Below are 22,657 nucleotides of genomic sequence, written 5' to 3' on the forward strand. Positions count from 1 at the left end.
GACTATGGTAAAGGTGTTTCCTAAATCCCCAAACGCACTGGCATTATTAGCATGAGGTACTCCCTGTACCGATGTGCCATAAGAAACAGGGCTATTGTGTGTACACTGTGCAAGACAAACTTCCATTTATGGATCTGAGATTTAGGCGAGGTGGGATCCATTCCAGACTCTGCCATTAACTCACTGTGCCCCATTGGGGAAGTCAGTTGACTTCTGGATACCTCAGTTTTGCATCTGAGAAATGGGGATAAAGATGCTGACTTCCCTCGCTTTGTAACGCAGGTAGAGATCTAGCCCTGAAGAGTGCAATCTAAGCGTATTATTAGTCCTTAGGCTAACCCTATACCGTTGCACCTGCCTTCATCCCCTGTGGCTGGGGCCCGGAAAGTTCTGGAGTTTAGTCCCAGGGAACAGCTAGTTTGGAAGGGGGAGATTTCCCAGCCTCTCGCCCCACCTCTGTAAAGCACCAGTGAGCCGGTGCTGGGGTTTTCTCGCCAGCCTCACCCGAGCCCCTGCCACCCTCAGCAGCTCAGAGCCCGGGGGTGCAGCTCCCAGGTGGCCCCTGCCCGGCCGGAGCTGTTGTACCCCGCCGCGGCCGGAGGGGGGCGCACCCCGCCTGGCTGTCCCCTGGTGCTCCCGGTGCCGAGAGTGAGGGAATGCCTGCGAGCCGGGGAAGGAAGTGGCCGCGCTCTGCAGCAGTGGGCAAGGCTCGCGCCGGGAGAGGAGGCTGCCAGCCGGGTCCGTGTCGCTGCCGAGGGGCAGAGGGAGAGCCAGGCCGCCCCTCCTCCCGCCACAGCCGCGGCAAGAGACCTGCCAGGCAGCCGCCCAGCCGCGCCGGGAGCCCGGGGATTGCCGCGGCAGCTCCCCCCTGGCCAGCGGCACCGCGGAGCCCCGCTGCCCTGCCCGCCCTCGCCGGGGATTATGCGAGAGGGAAGCGGGCAGGTCGGCAGCCCGCTCCTGGTAGCCGGGGAGAGCAGCAGCAGCAGCCGAGCGAGCGCTGGGGCCGCAGCCGGTGCGTGGGGGGAAGGAGCCGCCTCCCAGGGCAGGCGCTGCTGCGCGCGGGGGCCCCTCGTCCCGGCGGGAGGGGGGCGCCGGGGCCGGCCTAGGCCGCTGGAGCCGGAGGGGGCGGGCGGCCCCGTGGCGACGCGGCTGTTCGGGGGGGGGGGCGCCCGCCCGCCAGCGCGGGGGCCGGCCTGGCTGTGGTGGCTGGAGGGGCGTGTGGCGCAGGCTCTGGGCTGGGACCCGGGCGGGTCCCCAGGGGCTGTGGGCTCAGCCCCCAGCCTGGACAGCGGCGGGATAGTGCAGGGGGCAGCAGGTGGCTAGACAGGCCCCCGGCTGGGCATCGCTCCCGGGGGCAATAACATCAGTCTCCTCTGGGCTCCAAACCCCACTGACCCGGGAGTGGGGAGGGATGAGTGTCCCCCCTTCGGCTTAGTTACGTGGGCGAGAGTGTGGGTCCCTGCAGGGAGCGAGTTTCGCCTTTCACCAGCGGTTTCGGGGGACGGGGGGAGATACATTTTAAAATGCCCCCCCCCCTTTTTTTTTTCAAGCTGGTCAGGTCTGTTTTATTAACACGACCGAACTGTGGATGGCAAAGCTCCCTGCTCCCTGTGTTGCTAAGAAACAACCTCTTCGAGCTGCTGCACAGACCCATGCATTAATGGTCACTTCTGTGCCCGCAGATCCAGTCTCGTGTTTGTTATTACTACAAAGAAACCTTTCAGAGAGATTGGAGGGGGCTGTTTTTCTTTTACATGTACTTGAGGCATGGACACGTCTATCCTAGAGACAACATTGTTTTGTTGTTTGCACTGACAGGCTTTCTCACGTGGATTTCTTCGGGTGCTATAGTTAGCAACACAGGGCTGGTAATGCACAGTGAGAGCAGGCTGGAAGAATAATACAAGTCACTTGCTCTTTCCAACTAAGTATTGCTAGAACTCTTCTGTGTTTTAACCCGCCCTGTGGCAAACAGGGTGTTTTGCTAGCAAAAAGTTTCCTATGTAAATGAGGTGGCATGGTAGGAAAGACAGACTATTTTCATTATATTACAACAAATCTAAGAGCTGCAGCAATAACAATGCGGTTTTACAGAAAAGATGAACTGCTCATGATCTAGTTAAAATAACCCATAAATATCCTAAAATGTGGCTTTTTCTTGCTTGCTGGCTACTTGTGCAGAGTGGCTTGCCTCTTAATTTTAGGCTGTAATTTGAATATAATGTCTGAGGAGATGTTTGTGTTTGAAAATATGAGGTAGCAGGTGTACCTGTCTCTTGTTTCAAACCAGCAGATGGAACATTTTAGGTAGTTCATGTACTTGATGTGTATGAAATATTGCTGGGCTTCAGGGATACCACTCTGCTAGACTTTAAGGGTCATATAATTTTAATGCTAAAATTTATTATAAGCATGTGATTTATTTACCTTTGACCATAATCTTAAACTCATGACTTGAAGGTTAGGTGTTTGATTTGGTTTGGATTTTTTTGTAAGTGAATTTAGCCCTACCAAAGGTGTCAGATTTGCATCCCTGGAGACTTCGCTCTGCACATCCCCAGAGCAGGTACAGCACAGGCTGTGGCAGCACAAGCTTCCCTCAAGCTGCCCTGTGATACTTGTCAACTCTGACTTGGCTGGATCACTTCTAGGGATGAAAGGGCAGATCTGTCTCAATCCCATTTCAATTCTAATCTCTCTGCTGAAGGTCCCCAGCTAGTGGGCTGACTTTCAGGACAAGGGCACTTTTCAAATTGAAATGGAGCTGTGACCACCAGCTGGGTTCACATAATCCAGGGGTTCTCAAACTTCATTGCACCGCAACCCCCTTCTGACAACAAAAAGTGCTACATGACCCCAGGAGGAGGAACCGAAGCCTGAGCCCGTCCAGGCCCCGCTGTCCCTGGTGCAGAGGCCAAAGCCCATCAGCTTCAGCCCCAGTTGGGAGGCCTGTAATCTGAGCCCCACCAGCCCGGGCTGAAGCCCTTGGGCTTTGGCTTTGGCCCTGGGTGGTGGAGCTCGGTCTTCAGCTTTCTCCCCAGGTGATGGGGCTCGGGCTTCACTCCCGGCTCCGGGCCCCAATAAGTCTAATGCCAGCCCTGGCAACCTCATTAAAATGGGGTCATGACCCTCTTTGGGGTCCCGACCCACAGTTTGAGAACTGCTGATGTAATCTATAAAAGAGTCACCAGATAGAATAATAGAAATGTAGGACTGGAAGGGACCTCAGTTGATCTTGTCCAGTCCCCAGCACTGAGGAAGGACTAATTATTATCTAGACATTCCTGACAGGTGTTTGTCTAACCTTAAAAATCTCCAATGACAAAAGAATCCATAACCTCCATAAGTAATTTGTTCCAGTGCTGCTTTACCCTGACAGTTAGGAAGTTTTTCCTAATATGTAACCTAAATCTCCCTTGCTGCAATTTAAGCAGCTTTGTCCCAAGCTATTCCCTCTGCAGTCTGACTTGGCTTTCCCCTCTGGGAAGAGAGGTGGAAGGGACTTCCCTTTTCAGGGGGATTCTCTGGTTATTCGGGTGTTGGAGCATCTGCTTGGAGGGAGGGGAAAGCACCTCCATGCTACTTTTTGCAAAGGGGCCCTAAAGAGAGATGCTGGCTGCTCCTCCATCCACCTGCAAGGATTATGAGGACTGAATTTTCAGTATTCTCTGACAGCCTAGAGCGCTTTTGGACTGGGTTCTGGAGCTGCGTGTGTATATGCTCCCCATGGAGAGCCCATGGCACTGCACTGGTATGGTCTGGCAGCATCAATAATGATGCTTTATAGAGTGCTGTTTATCCATAGCTCACAAAGGAGGCTAAGACATTACTATCCATAGTTAGGGAATCAGAGCACAGCTGACTTGCTCAAGATTATGCCACACATCCATGGCAGTACTGGGAATAGAACCCCAGTCTCTGGTCTCCTAGTTCAGTGCCCTCTCCAGAGGCCCATGCTGCCTCCTGAAGATGGGCTGATTTCATTTCATTCTTCTTTGGCATCACTGATTCCAACTCTGTAGATTCCATTCCAAGTGTCTTGGTTTTGCAGTACAGTGCAATAAAATGTAAATTGATGCATATGCTCAACTCCAAGTATGTGAGTAGTCCCATTAAAGTCAGTGGGACTGTGCAGTCTTTGTAAGCACAGGGGTTAGTAATTAGTATGCACTGACTTGATTTCATATTTGAATAATGTGGACTCATAAAATTCCCTCTCCCTTTATTGCTTGATAACCCTCGTTTCTGCCCCCGATCCTTGATTCTCTGGAATATTTTTATCATGTTTGTTTCTACCATGTCTGTTTTGTGCCCCTGAGTAATAGAAGAAGATTGATTATATTACAAAACACAACACTAGCTTCTAAGTGATTTTTCCACTCTTGAATAGTAGGCTGTTGGGAGTGCACCGTTCTGTCCTTTCACAGACCTCATGCCTGATATGTTCAATTGATCTTTGTACGGCTGGTTATTTTAATGTTTGACCAGTTCATGGGCTTGTCCCTGAGTTGCTTGATGGCTGAAAATCCTTAGCATGAAATACAAAGTGAAGAATAGCTAAGCATGACAGAAGAATGGCCACAAACCAGTCCTCTCTTGCGGTTCTACGTTGCAATGCTTCTTTACAATACTGTTCATGTATTCTGATCATTATAGCATCTCAAAGAGAGAGAGAGAAAAAGAGATGTGAGCAAATGACTGAGGTTTAGGGGTTAAAAATGTGGCTTGTTACGTGTCTTACCTTTGATAGATAGAGCAGACTCCTGTTAGGATGTTAATTTGCATTAATCATATTTAAGTTTCCATAACTAACTTTTAATTAAAGCATGGCTGATACCAGCTTAATGAATGTACGTATGCTAGGCCATCTGCATGAATAAAAATTGTTTTTAATTCCCTTACTATTCCCTTTATGGCCCCTTAGATGCTTTTTGTGGCCATTTAAACAGCATATGGTAGCAGCTGTTCATCTTTTTAATATAACTTTTTTGCATCTGTGTTCAAGAAACAATAATTATGTAAATAAACAACTATCTCATATCTTTAAAAGTACCTTGGAACATGAAAAGGTGGTAAGGTATGTCTAGGTGCGTGGATGAGAAAATGTTGCCTAATTTAGGACCTGATCCAAAGCCAGCTGAGGTTAATGGAGAGCCTTTTCGTTGACTTCAGTAGACTTTGGATCAGCTGTTGGGCTCCAATTCAGCAAAACATTTATGTGCTTAAGTCTCACTGAAACCATTAAAAAAACTAACGAGGAATTCTAGCCCATGAAAGCTTCTGCCCAAATAAATGTGTTAGTCTCTAAGGTGCCACAAGGACTCCTCGTTGTTTTTGCTGATACAGACTAATATGGCTACCACTCTGAAAACTGAAACCATTGAAACTTAAGCACGTGCTTTAACTGTTTTGCTGAGTAGAGGTGGATTGTTCAGTCTTAATGCACTCTGATCCGAAATCTCCTCTTATTTACAGTAACTTTTCACAAGAATAACTCTAATGACTTCAGCAGACTTAATCCTGATTTACACCTCGGTTAGTGAGAGCAGAATGAAGACCTCAGAGAGTGATTTTTTGGATGGTAGTTTATTTAATGGGCATCTTTCACCAAAACAATACTTTCTGATACAATATCCCTGTTATTTTGGATTTGCTTCGGACAGCATATTTGAATGTCTTCAGTGTTGTGCATCGAACAGCCCAAACGTTTATTGTGAACTGGCATCTGGTATGTGGGAGTTTTATGCGTCTGCTAATTTTAGTTAATAACCAATTTAGAAAGACTGTGTTTTAGCCTGTTGAGAAATGCTAAAAAGTTGCAAGTGAAAGTGGGATGTTTTGGGGTTTAATTATTTTATTGATTTGCCTTTTTAATTTGAAATCTGTATTGCTTCTGAGCGTTTTCTCTAATGCAGCATCACATCTTCCAGGTAAGCTAATTTTTTAAAAGGCTCATTCAACTGCCCCAAACAGGTTTTTTTGGAATTTACACACTTCGGTAAGAAAAAAAAACCTGTCCTATTTATTGTGATATCGACATAATCTCATAGCTAATTAGCCACACTATATATTTTAACAAACTGTTATGTGAAGGCCTGATTCAAGAGCTGTAGAGTAAAATGGTGCTCTTTATAGTGTAGAGTGGTAGCTGCTATTTATTTTTTTCTGAATCTAGCATGACTCATTACTGTGAATTTGTGAGAATGCAATAATGTGTTCTAGGACCAGTACAATCCACTGGGAAATATTTCTTAACCTGTCACTTTCCCTTTTAAGTTTTCTATCAAAAATGCATTTTTCTTATTTGAATTGTCTTAAATTCACAAATTAGAGAAAATGGTTAATTTTTCTACTAATTTATTTTGAAGGTGATTTGTAAAGAGAAGGAGTGCAATCAGTGTTTCTATTTAAAAAAGCAAAAATTAGTGAAAGACTGTTTTTCAGTCCCAGATTTCAGGTTTTGTAAACAAACAAACAAACAAGTGTTTTGCAAATCCCAGTATGAATAGAAATATAGTTATGAAACTGAGGGAGGCTAGGGTGGAGAGAATAAAATTAAACCTGCATTTGTTTATAACTTTTCCCAGGCAATGTTGGGAATCATTGTACTAGGGCAGGAGAATCTGAAATTGAAACTTTTTATAAACCCAAAGTGTATCTGAGTAGTCCAGTTTCAGTGTCTCAGTTAAGTGTGGTGCCAATTGTAAACAAACAACATAAATAGTGAACAATAAATTTTTGGAAAATTATTTCAATCTTAATAACGTAAGGTGGGATTTTCAAAAATACTTAGTATCAGCCTTGCTCGGCTCCCTTGAAAGTCAACAGGAGTTTTACCCAATAGGGGTGTTAAGTCAGGGTGAAGAGCTCCTGAAAATTCTGCGTATAAACTATTAGTAACATGGGCAATGAGGTTAATATGTGTAACTATCTGAATACTGACTCTTCAGTGAGTTGCACTGAGGGAACTGGGAAACAGTGTGAAAATACACCCGATCTTATCATGGATGATCCTGGCTTCTGGTGTATCACCTAAGATCTACAGGTGTCAGGAGTCAAATCTCCTTTCCATTCTGCAGGGGACAAAGGTCTACAGGGTTAAGTGGTTTGGAGCCCTGGTGATCACCCTCTGCACAATGACAGATTTCGCCCAGAGAGGAGGATGGAAGGATTCTCTTTGTCAGAGGATAAATAGTGAAGGAATGTGCCACAGAGAAAAAGGTAACTGAGCTTGAAAATGTGTTTGCAAGCTCCATCAATGAAAAGTAGGAAGAATCCAATAAACTTAGAGCTAAAACAACCCCTGGAGAATACTTGGGGATACCTGAGGAAATCCATGCAGGAAGATATTTCTGACTTTGAATGAAGGCCTCTTTTAGGACTGAGCCTCATTGCCTGGTGCTCTTCTCCATACAGTCCAGTCAGGGGTGGATTAGGGTTTTGTGGGGCCCTGGACCAGAGCAAATGGGGGCCCCATCCCTTCCGCCTGAAGTACCTCCCCACCCTCGGCACTCTTGCTGGGGAGTGGGTCGGGGTGTGGGGGCTTTCCCTGCTCTGCCCACCCACCCCCCATGCTGGGCGAAATGAGGCACTGGCTAATCTGCCAATGAATCCAGTTATCTGTAAATCTTCATAAAGGAGAGCAGGGAGGGATGCTGTGTAACAGTAATAGCTGGCATTGCTGGTGTAGGGTGCCTTTTCATCTAAGGATCCTGAGGGATTTGATGAATGTTGACTAACCACTGTGCCACACAACACCTCTTTATGTTTGGAATGGGATGCATGAATATCGCTTCCCCTGCCGCTAAGTTGCAGCTGCCTCCTGGGATGGGCATGTCAGGTGTATGAGAGTGTTCAGCAACAAAACAGTTGAGGACAGGAATTGACAAAGAATATTTTAGCCAATAAGACTGTGGGTAGAATGTAATTGTCTGAGCTGGGATATGGGCAGCAGGCCAAAGTTACCCGTGCTCTTATAAAAGAGCAGTAGGATCTTTTAATGACCATGTGTCATTAGGACTTTAGTTTTTGCATCTCTTCCCAACTCAGTTGCAGCTCAGGGGTTCCAAATGAACTGCTTCTGGACCGTCTTCCAGCTTTGATGCAGCAGCCAAAATGTTTTGATGAGTCCGACAAGGCTATAAGATCAGGAATCCTCAACCTTGTGGACAGTGAGATGCCCAGCAATGAGAAAAATGTAAGGAGTCGGGTATCCTGGATAGTTTTGGAAGAGTTACACAGATTCCATTTGGTTTTGCATGGTGTTTAGACAGCTGTGCTCAGTAAGGGCCATGAGAGTACTCACAGGAGACTTTATAACCGTTATGTGCACAGGGAAGGAACAGCACTTAGGCAGCTTGGAGAGAGACCTTGAATAAGATAAGCAATGATGATTCACCACTAACTATTCCCCCACCAGAGTGACTTAGCAGCTTAGCTCCCTAGCTGAGACCAAGTATATCAGATTCCTGCTTGGAGTGAATTTTTATAGCCAATTTATAAGCCTAGGTGACCAGGGGAAAAGGGCAGAGAATTGGCTAATGTCCTAAATGGTGTGCTGTAGCAATCTAGAAAGGCGCATCCCAGCATTCTTGTACCGTCAGGAGAGGTTATAAAAGACAATAGTGAGTTAATGGTTTAAAGTTTTTAATTTGTCATGGTGAGTGCAACTAATTTGATGGATAGAAAAGCTGACTATAATTTGTTTGGATTGCTGGTGCTTACAGATCTAATCCTTAGCTACTAGGTCAAGCAAATTATCTGATTTAACCCATACAGCCATGTCCTCAAAAGGCATTCTCTTCCAACAGTGCAATGCCCTGCTTAGAAAGTGGGCATGTGTAACAGTACAAGCATATGGAGGACCTTGACATACCTTAACACTTCATTGTCAAGAGCCACTGGAAAGGCCTCATTATCCCAAGATGTATAGGAAGAGTCAGGTCCTTGCAGGGTGTTGGACAAATCATAAGGATTTAATTCTACTAAGTGCTTTAAAAGGATATGGGGGGATTGCGGGTTTTTATAGTACAGCTGTGGATCACTACTGTTCAGCTTACACAATGTGTCTCGAATTGGTTAGTCATCAGCTCTGGCTTTTTGGCCGCCCCAAGCAAAAAAAAACAACAACAAAAAAACGGGGCGGCCAGAACAGCAAAGCAAAAAAAACCACAAAAACCTGCGGCGTGGCTGGAGCGCGGGTGCAGGGGGACTGGCTGTGGGGGGAGGGAGCGGGCGGGAGAGAGAGAGAAGGGGGCGGCCAGGGCTACAGCAGGGGCGCTGCCCACGCGGCCCCTCCCGCTGTGCCGCCTCCTGCCGCGAGGGCTCCGCTCCGGTCGGCGGGGAGGGAAGGAAGAGGACTGCCCTGCAGGGCGCTCTGGTTCTCCACGCCGCCGCCCCCTACAGGGCGGCCGGAGCGGAACAAGAACCAAAATAAAAAAGCAGTCGTGCCACCCTAGGATTGGGCAGAATGCCGCCTCCAACAATCTGCCGCCCCAAGCCATAGCTTACTCAGCTGGTGCCTGGAGCCAGCCCTGGTCATCAGAAATCTGGTTTGGGGCTAAGTGCGTCACTCTTCTGTCAGCTCATTTTGAATTGAAGCCAATGAATTATGACTTCTTGGGAAAGCTGGCAGGGCTGTGACTATCTCTGAAGAGGTAAAGAATTCTGTTGTGCCTTGTGAGTTTACGCTCAGGTTCCACTCCTGCTTCCAACAAAGTTGCTAGGAGCTTGGAATTAATAGATTACGATTTTTCTTTTTTGCCTTCTGTCACAGAAAGGCACAAAATGGGGTGTGAATTTCTGTTATGATTTTTTTTTTTAAGCTCAATAGTTTTAGGTAATCTAAGGGGCCTCCTTTTAGGGAAAAGGAACAATGTAGAATGATTTTTCTCTGTGAGCAGTTTACTTACTTTAATGTTGTTGTTCTTCCCCCTTCCCCTTTTCTTTAAAGGAAATAGAACATGGTTTTATGTTTATCGTGTCAGATTAAATTGAAATCCAAATATTTACATCTTCTTGCTGTATCTCAGGTTGAAAACCAATTGTAGGCATTTCCAAGCTGTTTAATTTTCCCTTTCACTGAGTCGGTTGTTCCCCCTGCATGATGGAAACATGGATCCTAATTTCTTTTAAATATTTCTCAGCCAGACTCTGCAGCTGGAAACACTTCCCTCTGTAGGCCTCTCAACCTGGCGTCAGGCTCCTAGTATTCTAGCCTGAACATACCCAGACTTTGTTACTTGCCCCCTCTCTAGTAGCAAATAAAGTGAATGAAAGGGTGGGAAACAAGGGGAGAGAGAGTTTAATGTCTAAATAAGGCTACATCTACACTACGGGGGGAGTCGATTTAAGATACGCAAATTCAGCTACGTGAATAGCGCAGCTGAATTCGACGTATCGCAGCCGACTTACCCCGCTGTGAGGACGGCGACAAAATCGACCTCTGCGGCTTCCTGTCGACGGCGCTTACTCCCACCTCCGCTGGTGGAGTAAGAGCGTCGATTCAGGGATCGATTGTCGCGTCCCGTAAATCGATCCCCGAGAGGTCGATTTCTACCCGCCGATTCAGGCGGGTAGTGTAGACCTAGCCTAACTGTGGATACCTCTGAAAACAAGAATTTAAAATGCTGTGGGAAAAACAGAGGGCTTATCTCTCTCTAGATAACCCTTACCTCTTCTATATGTCCCTTATCTGACTATCTCAAAGCTCTTTGAAAAGGAGGTTGAAGTATCATCATCTCCATTTTACAGATCTTTACACTGAAGCGTAAAGTCGTTTGTCCAAGTCACACAGTGAGTCAGCCAAAAAGCCAGGGAAAGAACCCAGGTCTCCTGTCTCCTAAGCCAGTGCCCTATCTTTTGGTGCACACTGACTCTCATGAATATTCCCATGTAACCAAGCTGAGACTATTTTTCTGTTGAGCAGTTCTGGCAGATCACTCATTTGGGCCCCTATCCTGTGCATTGTATAGTCCCACCTAAATAAATGATATGAACAGAAGCACAGTAGGCACCATGGTGTGTGGGTTTTTTGAGGAGTTGTGTGTGTATCAAATGCCACATTTACAAAGATTTGAAGATCATATTTGAATTTACTGCTGTTTTCCCCCTACTTAGACTATGAAATACTGCAGTTAATTTAACTATTGCAGAAGGTAAACACTTGTTTTGTTTTTAATTGTATCCACTATAAAGTAACACTTTGAAGAATTGTTCCCAAATATGCATTTAGCATGGCTACAATATGTGTCCTATCTGTTTTGTGAACCCAGAACGACTCTTAAAGCTCACTATCTCTTGTGTAAACTCCCCTAAATGGGCTTTTCAACGACAGAATTTATTTAACACACAGTAACTGCCAGGTAGAAATGCATATTAGGGCAAGCTTAATTGAAGCATTAACCTTCCAGCAGCAGCTCTTATGTAGCAAGCCTCTGTTCTAGCCTCGTGTGTATTTTATCAGTTTGTTTGTTTAGTGTAACAGGATGAGTTTTTGACTCTCTGCATACTTTGGTAGCTCTATTTGACAAGCTACTTGGCCAGAGATTCATATAATGATATTATTTGAACCAGGGCACTGGAAATGCATCATCGCTGCTCTGAGTGGGAAAAGCTGTATTGAATTAGGGGCTGATCTTTAACAGTGGTGATTTTTCTTGCAAATCTGTGAGGAAAGCTGTTCAAAATGTTTTACTCTCGTACATTGTTTCCCATTCTGAGTTAATCACCATACACAGTGGACTTCACCACAGAGATGCACTAGTTCTGTGACATGCTTCTCCTTTCCGTTGACCCTGTGGAAGGCACTTCTGTAAGCTTGGCAAAGGGTTCGGACTCCATGGATGGTGAAAAGAAGAACAGGAGTACTTGTGGCACCTTAGAGACTAACAAATTTATTAGAGCATAAGCTTTCGTGGACTACAGCCCACTTCTTCTTATGCATCCGAAGAAGTGGGCTGTAGTCCACGAAAGCTTATGCTCTAATAAATTTGTTAGTCTCTAAGGTGCCACAAGTACTCCTGTTCTTCTTTTTGCGGATACAGACTAACACGGCTGCTACTCTGAAACCTGTCATGGATGGTGAGGGCATTTCTCTCTTCCCCCACCCCCAGGGAGATTCTCTTGCATATGATAATGTTGACATCACCAGCATCCTCTTATGTTGCATGATGTGATATTCCCTGGAGGGGAGTTTCCAGCACCTCCCAGTGGGGAGTCCATGGGAAGTGCTGTGGAACTGAGTAGAAGCACTGGGCCCTGCAACTAGCCTGTGTCCAGCATGGATGTCGATGCCTGTAAGTTTATGGAGGAGGAACCCTGTCTCTCCCCAGTGAACAGTTAAAGTTTCTTGTGGAATCAGCTTCCTTCTGCTGGTTTCTCCACATTTAGGAATGATACTGCCGATTGTTAGTTTTTTTAAATAAAGTACTGCACCTATCCTGCCAGGACATGTGCTAACCTCTCTGGCAGTAATGGCATTCCCTCCCCTCCTCCCAAGCCTTGGTGAGGCCAAGTCCCTCCCTCTGGTACAACCATATAGCCCTGTTGATTTCGGTAGGGCTGCAGAAATGTAACTGAGAGCAGAATGTCCCCCATGTAAGCACTGGAGTTGTTCTGTGTTGCAGGCTCTTCTTCAGAGAAAAGAGCGTTTCAAATTTGGTTTTTGATTTTCAAAATGAGGCCACCTTTCCTAACACACCCCCTGCAGGAATAGTATTAAAATTACCAGTGTCAGTGTTTTTTATTGTGAGAAACAGGGCTGTAATAAAATGAGCACAGTTCCACTAGTACCTACTCACCATGTCTGCATGCTGGGTGTCTTTGAGCCATACCTGATTGCTTTAGTGACAAAACCTTGTTTTGACTCCCTGCTAGTAGTGCGGAGCTTAAAGAGCAGGCAGGAATATCTTTTATCTTATGCATCATCAATAACATTTTCGTCTAAGTTGAGTTAGCAGTTTTTACTGCTGATGATCTGAGGCAGACCTTGGCTTTCAGACCTCAAGTTGAGTTTGCAGCACCAGCAGTTAGAATATGCATCTTCTGTTGTAAACTGACCTGAAATCACCAAGAGACTAAACCTGGAACCCCACGATGTCAGTTTTGCAGCTGCTTCTCAGAGGAGAACTGCATTTTAATATTCCTACTAAGTGCTTGAAAGAGATCTTGCAGTAAACTTGTAATCGTTAAATTTTTGTGCATAATTTGGTTATATTGTTATGAAACCTACTGTAAATGAATTAAACTTTTAAAAACTTTATTTGTAGACTGGGGAATGAACTAGGTCCATTCATTTTTTTTTCTCAGTGTACTCTAGTCAAATTCTTATTCCACACCCTTTACTGTAGTATCTGTAAGGCAGATGTTAACATTACACTTACTTATTTTTCATAAACTACTGAAAATCAGAGTTGTACAGTAGATCACATAACTGAATACCAGGGTGAAGTTAAACCACTAATTTGGGGGGAATGGGTGAGATGCCTTTTCTCCAGAATCAGTTGCTGAATTGGCAATATGTTCCTTCTGTTAACATATGTTAATCTGACTAGCGATAGCTGGAGTAAATATTTAAAGCTCTTCTAGCAAAGATTTCAGTAGCAAAACAGTTAGCTTTTTTATATGATTAAAACTCTGATGTAAATCCTACCAAAGCTGTTTGTTTTCAGGGATAAATCCAATTTAAAGCCAGCTTCCTAAGTCTGTTCCTACTTCAGTCACTTGGGGTCTCTACCAGTGAAGGCCAGCAGGACTGGCTCCTAAATTGTGGCCATATGCTACTATATCTAGGAGAGGGGAGAAATGTAGCTGAGCTCACTACTAATCCTGCATGAAAAGCACAAGCTCAACATCTCTGAGTTTCCAATATGGGGTCTCCAATAAGGAAAGATAGGAGCAACGAGGGAAGGGAAATCCAAAGCACTGTACCGTACACTGGAAAGCCGACTTAACTTAATCATAGCAAATAGAAAGTTATTGTAGCTCAGGGCAGTAGCGTTTGTTTTATTTTTAGGATTTAATTTTTGATTTCTCTGTGCTCCCGTCCCCCAGCTGTAAAATGGCGGTAATGCTTCCTTTGTCTGTCTTGTTTGTTTAGATTGTGAGCTCTTTTGGGTATGGACTGTCTCTCAGTATGTATTTGTACAGTGCCTAGCACAAAGGGACTTACCTTTCAGTTGGGGCCTCCAGATGCTATTGTAATACAAATGACAGCACTGGGGCCCAATGTTCTTAAGCTACTATGAGCTATTGCCTCTTGAAGAAAACCTTTCTATAAAATTATGTCTTAATCTGTAAAATAATGAAAGCTAGCAAATTGTGACAAACCTAAATGACGTGTTTCCATTTGACTCATCAGTTGTCCAAAAGATGACACCATTTACCTCATTAAAAATGAGACATGGTTGCTGAACTGGCACATTCGTTTGTTCTGATAGGTGCTGAGCACTCATTTTCGGTTAGGAAAATAAGTAAATTATTATTTCAGCTAAAATTGGGGTGAAATTTGTAAATTTTCAATCTTTAATATTTAGGATTAAGAATTGTAGCAGGGATGGATTCATGTGTGATGCTCTACCTGGACCTAAACAGCGTGCAAGAATCCACTTCAAAAATAATATATACTGTATTTTTAAAACCCTTTTAAAATGCAGACTAGCCAGATGGTCAAAAGAACCAATCAGTGAGGCAATATGTAAATATTTTCAATCATTACCATGGCACTTCTGTGTTGACACTGAAATATAAAGCGCTATTCCATGGAGCTCATGGGTGATCAGCAGATGAGCTCTGATAAAACAGAGAATAAAGGTGAAAGCCTGAATATTATTGTGGATTATGGGTTTCATCTATACAGGGAGACTACAATTCATTTGTAGAACATGATGGAAAAGCTCTCTGTATCCTCTCTTGAAGCATATTATTTAAACCCAGACAGTCTTTATTTCCTCTCTGTCAGGTCCTGATCAAATGTGGTTGTGGGTTTTTTTTTCTTTTTTTGAGACTTCTCGTTTCACCTGAAATATGCTGTGCAGTAGTTACCACTTCTGCTTTAATTGCCACGTGTATTTGGAAAGGGGCTGGGGCTGGAGCTGTTGAGGAGTTCTTTGCTTTAAACATACCCAGCTAGAGAGAGTGATCAGAAAATAGTTAAAAATCAGCAGATTAAAATACACTTTAAATTTAAAAAAGCCTTCCTAAAAGGAAGCTGCATGTACCAGCCAGAGCAGATCTTTTAGAAATGTGTACTTGGGGCGATAACATTTTCATGTATAAAACATGAGGTTCCCTCAGTGAAAACAAATGCAAAGCCCTCATCCAGCAGAAAGCAGCTTCCTCAATTGCTTGGCCCTTCAGAATCTCAGTGTCTGCAACCCCCATTGAGGATGCTCCCTCTTGGGAGGATTTTTTCCACCCTTTTGTGGTAATTCCTAAACTAACATTAGACAGACAGCTATGGCAGATCACTGTGGTGAAGTCCACTGTGTATGGTGAGACTGTAACTGGCCTTCTCACTAGGCCTATGTGGAGCAGTTGCTATTGTTCTAGTAGGGGCATGGCAACAGAGGGACCCAAAGGCCAGTGTCCATTTTGGAAGGTGGGGTTCTAAACAGACTGGCTGCAGTTTACAGCAGGCTCTCATAATATTAAATACAAGTTCTCCCTGCCATAATGAGAACACAAGGACCAGGGGAGTTAAGTCAGGATGTACGTGGGGCCTCCTCCTTTGAGATGCTGAGTATTGCCGAAGTCCATGGGATATAGATATGGCGACTTTAGTGTGTCTCCGTGCAGCCTAGCACAAACGTTTTACGAGAGGTCAGGAACAGTGCTCTGAGTACAAGGCCGGAAGACAGGAAGACAGGAACTGCTGGGTTCTGATCTTTGCTCTGATGCAGACTCCATCACTGACCTTGGGCCCATTGCTAACCTTTTTGGCCTCCATTTTCCCATCAGTAAAATGGGATAACCATTTGCCTACCTTGCCAGGGTACTGGGCTGGTTACTGTTTGCAAGGAACTTTGAGAATGAAAATGCCATGTGAATGCTGAGTGTCGTCGTAGGCATTGCACAGTCCAAAGAGCTGTCCCTGGATGACATCTCTGCCCTGGTGCTCAGCCAAGGAGAGAGCTCTCCTCACCCAGCTGCTTCCTTCCTCAAACAAAGTGACGGGGAAACTCCATGCGAGGATGGTAGGGTGAGGAGCCCTGCCTGGGCGGGGGTGAGGAGAGTCTGAATAATCTCACTCCACCAAGGAAAGAAAGACCTTCCTCCTCGTAATTGTGTAAACAAATTTACCACAGGAGCCTTGGGGGGCCCACTTGTATTCCCTCTCTGAAGACCACACACAGGGTGTCACTCCATCCCCAGGTGTGCAGTAACTCTCTTGGGCTCCATAGCTGTAGTTGGGCAGAGAGGTCCAGGATATGGGGTTGCCTTGCAGTGAAGTGAAGTGCACGGCTAGATGAGCTCCTCTTCCCTTCCCCGAGCTGCTTTGTCATTCTCCACTCCACCCCCCTTTCCCTTTTTGGCCTTGTGCAGCATCACGTCCTTTCCCTTGGATAGATCCGCCTGCAGCCCAACCAGTACCTTCAGTCTCTCAGACCTGGCATTTTCCTGAAGTCTGTGTATATTTTCTCCTGGCTCAGGCCCTTTATGGGTGAAACCAGAAGCATCTCTGTTACTTAAAGTGTGTAACCGCAGCAGCACAGTAAAGGATCCAGATGCAACTGACATTGGGGAGGGAAGAGCTGGAAACATCCCTTTCAGTGCACCTCATATTATTTCTGCATTAATTGCTAGATTTAGCTTTCTTGTTATAAACTGCACCTGTTCCCTGGCGTATTCTGAATACAAGGTGATTTTTGGTTTTGGATTTATTTATTCCTTTTTTAAACAAAAAGCCAAAGTGCTGGCAGCAGCTTACCTAGTTACAGCCGGATATGGGCCGTTAGGACCGGTTAAAGGTCTGATAAGACGGGAAAGCCCTTTCATTTCAGGGTAGGCAACTACTGTGAATACCCAGCCAGAGAATGTCGCTTGCAAATTGTGTATGTACAGTATTTGGCAGCAGCTGACCTCTGTGAGGATGTAACATGTATTATTATAGATTGTACAAAATCATTAGACTGGGCTATAACAATTGCATTGTTTGGAACTATTTCAACAGTTCATTTACCCTTGGAAAATTGCACTGTGTCCACTCTTATGGGTATGCAGAAACAGAAAAGGGATTTTTCTTCCTCTCTCTCCCCACTCCTTTCTCAGTAGCAGTGTGGCAGTGCTCTTCTGTTGACCCACCCTGTTATCACATGCTAAAGCCCTGCCTAAAGCTACTGACTGATTGTGGCAGGTGTGGTTTGTTAACTCTGGTTAAAAGGAAGGTGAAAGTGCCCTTCTAGGCACAGGGAACTAGGGCACAGAGGCTTCTGCAGGGAAACCCTAGGAACGGCCAAGCATAGGGACAAGGCTGAGGCTTATGGTGTATTGTTATATTTGTTTCAACGAATGATAAAGCCAAATGGCAGGTGGGGACCAAACTTGGGATGCAATGTAGTGTTGTGTATAGGGTACCAGAATGGGAATTGGGAGTCTTTGGTTATGTTCCGAGCTCTGCCAGTCATCTGCTGCCTGACCGTGGCAAATCGCTTTCCCTCTTTGTGCTTCTATTTCCCCTCTCACCCTTTGTCTTCTCTATTTAGATTGTAAGCTCCTTGGGGAGGGACTGCGTCTCTTGTTGTATGTCTGTACTACGTTGGGCCCTGATCTTGGCTTGGAACTGTAAGCGCTGCCATAATCCAAATCAATATTTGGTCCATGGTATACCCGAGTGCCTCTCAACCAGGGGTATGTGTAACCCTGGGGTATGCAGAGGTCTTTCGGGGGTACATCAGTTCATCTAGACATTTGCCTAGTTTTACAACAGGCTACGTAAAATACACTAGCAAAGTCAGTACAAACTAAAATTTCATACAGACAGTGACTTGTTTATACTGCTCTATACACTGAAATGTAAGTGCAATTTTTATATTCCAATCGATTTATTTTATAATTATATGGTAAAAATGAGAAAGTCAGCAATTTTTCAGTAACAGTGTGCTGTGACACTTTTGTATTTGATTTTGTAAGCAAGTAGTTTTTAAGTGAGGTGAAACTTAGGGGTATGCAAGACAAATCAGACTCCTGAAAGGGGTACAGTAGTCTGGAAAGGTTGAGAGCCACTGGTATACCCTGTTGTATTTGTTCTGTTCAGGGTGGGAACGCCACCCATTCCCCAATAAAAAGTACTTGTGTGTGACACTTATGATATCTCTTAGGGGGAACAACTGAGAACTGCAGCACAACACATCAGTTAAGTAGACAGGCCTTCAGAAGCCAGCCAAAAGAATGTTATAATTAGTCTGCTTCCATGGAAAGATAAATGCCAGTTCTATTAGTGTAGTGCAGCGTTTTCAACATTTGTGCTAAAAATGAGCAACTCACCACCTGCTGGGTGGCACCTCATCCTAACTGCAAAATGTATTTACATATGAATCTGTCTACTAAAGCTGCTTTGATCGTCTTCTGCATGGTGGTATGATGCTTTTGAACCTGTGTGTGTGTGTGTGTGTGTGTGTGTGTGTGTGTGTGTGTGTGTGTGTGAATCTTAAGAGGTGCTGAGCAATCCCAACTCCCATGGAAGTCTGAGAGAGTTGCGATTGCTCAGTACCTCTCTGGATCAGGCTCCTAATCGGTGGTCAGTAAATATGCTATCATGTATTAGCATTTCCTTTTTATTCTTGGTGTGAGCCACCTTGGCTCAAATGTCTCTCTGATGCAACTCCACTAAAGGGTTCATGGTTGCAGCAAGAATTAATTTAGATCTATGTGTTTAAGAAGACACACTCATGGTATGTCTTTATAATGAAGATGCAGTGGCTAAAAGTCGATGATTGTTATTTTAAATGGAAAAAAAGCATTTTCATATTGAACTTGGGTTTTTTAAATTAAATACATTTATCTTTTTAAAAATAAACCTGTTTAAAATTAAATTTGAAATTATGACAAGCTATGTAAAGGCCTAAACTTAATATAATCTACTAATTGTTTAAATTTTTTAAAAAATTGCAGCACCCTTCTGCAAATTTTAATGAATTAAAGGGTGCTCCTTTTTAAAATTATGTACAGAATAACGGGGTGGGGGAATCTTTAACTTTTGAGGTCAATTCAAGCTATGTCACAATGTCCTGTACTGTATTCAGTAAGTATCTCAGTTATTTTCAGTCTTTACAGTGGAGGGAAGCCGGTATTTAATTTCCAATGTAAGTACTTTGAAGAAGTATTGTGCAGAAAAGCTTTTGCCTTAATTTCTTTTGGTTTCATTTTAGTTAGCAGGTGCAGAAAGAATATTTTCTTTATGTGGACTAGTTAATTCAAACTTGAGAAGCTGCTAGGGAGTTGAAAAAGCAGGTATGCTCATTTTTTCTCATCCAATCTATGAATAAAAACCAGGTGGGAGAGGATGAGGTCTACTAATTCTAAAAACGTGAAGGACATGGCACCAGGTTTTCAATGGTATTTAGGCAGAGAGGCACCTAATAGGATTTTCAAAAAGTGCTTCCCATGGGAGTTAGGCACCTACTCTGTTTAGGCACTTTTTGAAAATTCCACTAGGAGCCTATCTGCACCTTCAGGCACTTGAACACTTTTGAAAATCTGGCTCATGGTGACCAGAAACAAGTTAGTCAGTTTACTAACTGTAGATGATATTTCCTTTATTTAATAACTTGGTTAGTTTAAAATGCAAGGCATAATTTGATAAATATTTTTTATGTATCTAGCACATTTAAGGTAGTTTTATTTAACTCATAAAAACTAGTTTAAAATGCTGCTTTTGTGCATTTTTAGTTGAATTAAAATTTTCATCCTAATGCAAGTGTGAAAGAAATCAGGAGTAAAAAAATTACCATCTAGTCACGTAAATAGAAAACGGTGAATGATATATTTTTTAACATGATAAAAAATGTAAAAATTAAGAATCTGAACAAATGTATATTAAGCTACATAATTCCTTAAATAAAATATGTATAGGTACAGTGTAAACTTGATTAGCAAAAAGAAGTACCAACATGTAGTATAAAGGCTATATTTGCGTTGCAAATCAACATATTTGAATGGTCATGACAGCCAAGCAGAACAGACCTTTCTTTTGGACTATATACAAATGCAAAACAAAATTAAAATGATTTAAATCACAAGGTTTCCTGCTTGCTTATTTAAATCACTTTAATTTAAATCAAGCCTCCCCAATGAGGACAGGAGGTAATTCCTGTCGACTTTTGTCTGGCATCAGATTCTGGCAAGCCTGAAGCTGAAATCTATCAATAGATGTTTCTTTGTTGGCACCAAGGTTAGCATTTGGGACTGCCTGACTATTGGTCCTGTTGTCTGACCACTATGCCATGTTGCCAGAGCTGCAGCTCAATTTCTAAGTCAAATTTCATCCTTTAATAATAGTCACAATACCAAAGGTTTGTATATAGGTTAAATAATGTGCTGTCGAATTGTTGTAGCGTTTTTATCTGTGCTGGGAAGGCAGAAGTGGTGTTTGGGCTCCATACGACCAACTGAGCTGTGAATCGTCAGATGACGTTAATAACCATTTGAGGACTAAATATATTTTAAGCTGTCTGGCTGTTTGCTGTCTGTTAGGACTCTGAGACTAATGGACCTGAAACATTGTTCATGCTTGCTCTTTCTCCTGTGTAACTGTGACCCTCGCAAGCACGTTAAATAGCTTTGTATGAAGGTACAAGAGTAAACTGCAATTCAGATCTATTTTGGTAAGGTATAAATCAACCCTATTAGCTATGGCAGGGTCAGCTAAATAGTGCACCGTGTAGTGATTCCACGCCTGGCTCCGTATATCCTGCCTTCTGGCTTGTAATCCATGTTCCGGTCTCCAAGATGCTGTGCATGTATGCAGCCTGCTCTGTAGGCGTGTGTTCCAAGGTAGAACCTGCCAGGATAGGTTTTACTTTATGCTTGATCTACAGGAGGTTTTTTGGGGGGGCGGGGGCGCCCATGTATCTCTGCTGTGAGTGTGTGTATTGGGGAAACGCTTGCACTGCCATGAAGTGTTTTTTCTCCTGCTATGTAACGCAGGGGCTTAGAGTCCAGGATAGGGGCCAGAATCACCTGCTCTGGCACAAGTTACAACTCCCAGTGCTGGAAAGGGCAGTTGGGCACCACCCAAGCTCAAAGGGATAATGTTTCCACTGCTCCCCTGGAGGTTCTGCTGAGGTAAGGCAGCTTTAACAGGAGGCCAGTTAATGGGGGCTGCTGTGTGGATGCACTGAATTGGTGCATCACCACTCCCTTGGCAGGCCTGGCTACACCACCTCATGGCCACACCCACCTCTGAGGTGGTGGTGGCTGGCTGTGGGCCTTCTGGCAAAGGCAGATGCGTGCAGATGCCTGGTGTCATTGCTGTCTTCCCTCCCCTCTCTGGACTGTCCACTGCTAGGAGCCTTTGTCAGGGTCTGTGCTGGCTGCCTCTGGAAGAAAGGGATTAAGGAAGGAGTCAGGAGCAGAGGTGTGGGTGAGGCCAAGGTTTTGAAGGGCTTTGAAGAGACATAGTGAGCTTGATTCTAATGTGGGAAGGGGCAAGAAGCCAGTGGAGTGAGGATCGGCAGGACAGGGGAGGGTTGTGTGTGTGTGATCTGATATACTGATCAGGCACTTTAAAAGCGTGCCTTAAAAATGATCTGCAGTGGTTAAAATCAATGCTGAGAGTCCACCCAAAGGAATCTTTTTAAAAAGGTAATAGGCCACTTGCCATAATTAAGCAAACTGCATGAGCTACTTAGGTTATAATTGTTCTATTATGTTCCTTATAGACCTCTCTCAGCTCTCCGGGCAAAGACAGCCTGAGGGGCCAGGATACCAGTAACCACAGGCTGGGGTAGGGAGGTAGAAGGGGCAGTGTCTCGGATATAAATTCCCCATCTCTGCCCCAATACAGCAGGGGAGGAGTAAGGAAAAATAGCACCTCCCAGTACCACTACAGAGAGATGGGGCACTGAAAACTCTCACTTCCCCTGGTAGCCTAGCCCACTCCCCTTTCACCGTGCTGCTCCTCTTGCAATACTAGGGGAAAAGAACCATCTCTCTGTAGTGGTACTGGGAGGTGCTATTTTTCCTTACTCCTCCCCTGCCTGTGGAAGTGAATAGCTTCTATAAAGGCAGTTCCAGCTCCCTTCCCACTCCTAAAGCAAGGGGTCCTGCCTCATCTCAGAGGAGCTGTTTAGTAGACTGCTGCTATGTGAATTTTTTCTTCATCAACATCCATGCTAAATATCTGTGCACTTACATCATTCAGCACCCTGCGTGAACTGGTAACCTTGCATGGGGGATTATGATTATCTTATGCAAAGAGAGCACATGGTAGTGGTCAGTGCAATATTTTTTTTTCTTAATTTAAATTTCCATGAGTTAGAGATTACGATGACTCATGGCTTGGAACGAGCTGAAATCCCTAAGGTGCTTGTTACCGCCTACTATCACGTATTGAATTTCTAACATACTGGAGGGATGTCTGCAGAGAACTATGATGTACAATTATAAAAGGTTATAGCTTCATGTTGTTTGTACAGGAGCTATTTGCATGGCATAACTT

General features: G+C 44.3%; 1 protein-coding gene across 12 annotated transcripts in view; it reads left to right on the top strand.

The window, feature by feature from the left end:
• Window positions 1-642: 642 nt before the first annotated feature.
• The window catches only part of PITPNM2 (phosphatidylinositol transfer protein membrane associated 2), a 200,216-nt gene continuing 178,201 nt past the window's right edge, over window positions 643-22,657 (top strand). For 10 of the 12 annotated variants that reach the window (XM_008163521.4, XM_065568715.1, XM_008163527.4 and 7 more), the window contains exon 1: window positions 873-1,012. The gene's annotated coding sequence lies outside the window, so the exon portion shown is untranslated. Of the gene's footprint in view, window positions 739-872; window positions 1,013-22,253; window positions 22,377-22,657 lie in introns of those variants that run through there. The other 2 variants (XM_065568711.1, XM_065568712.1) reach the window with 2 other exon arrangements.

The sequence above is a fragment of the Chrysemys picta genome, chromosome 15, assembly GCF_011386835.1.
Source record: "Chrysemys picta bellii isolate R12L10 chromosome 15, ASM1138683v2, whole genome shotgun sequence".
NCBI lineage: Eukaryota > Metazoa > Chordata > Testudines > Emydidae > Chrysemys > Chrysemys picta.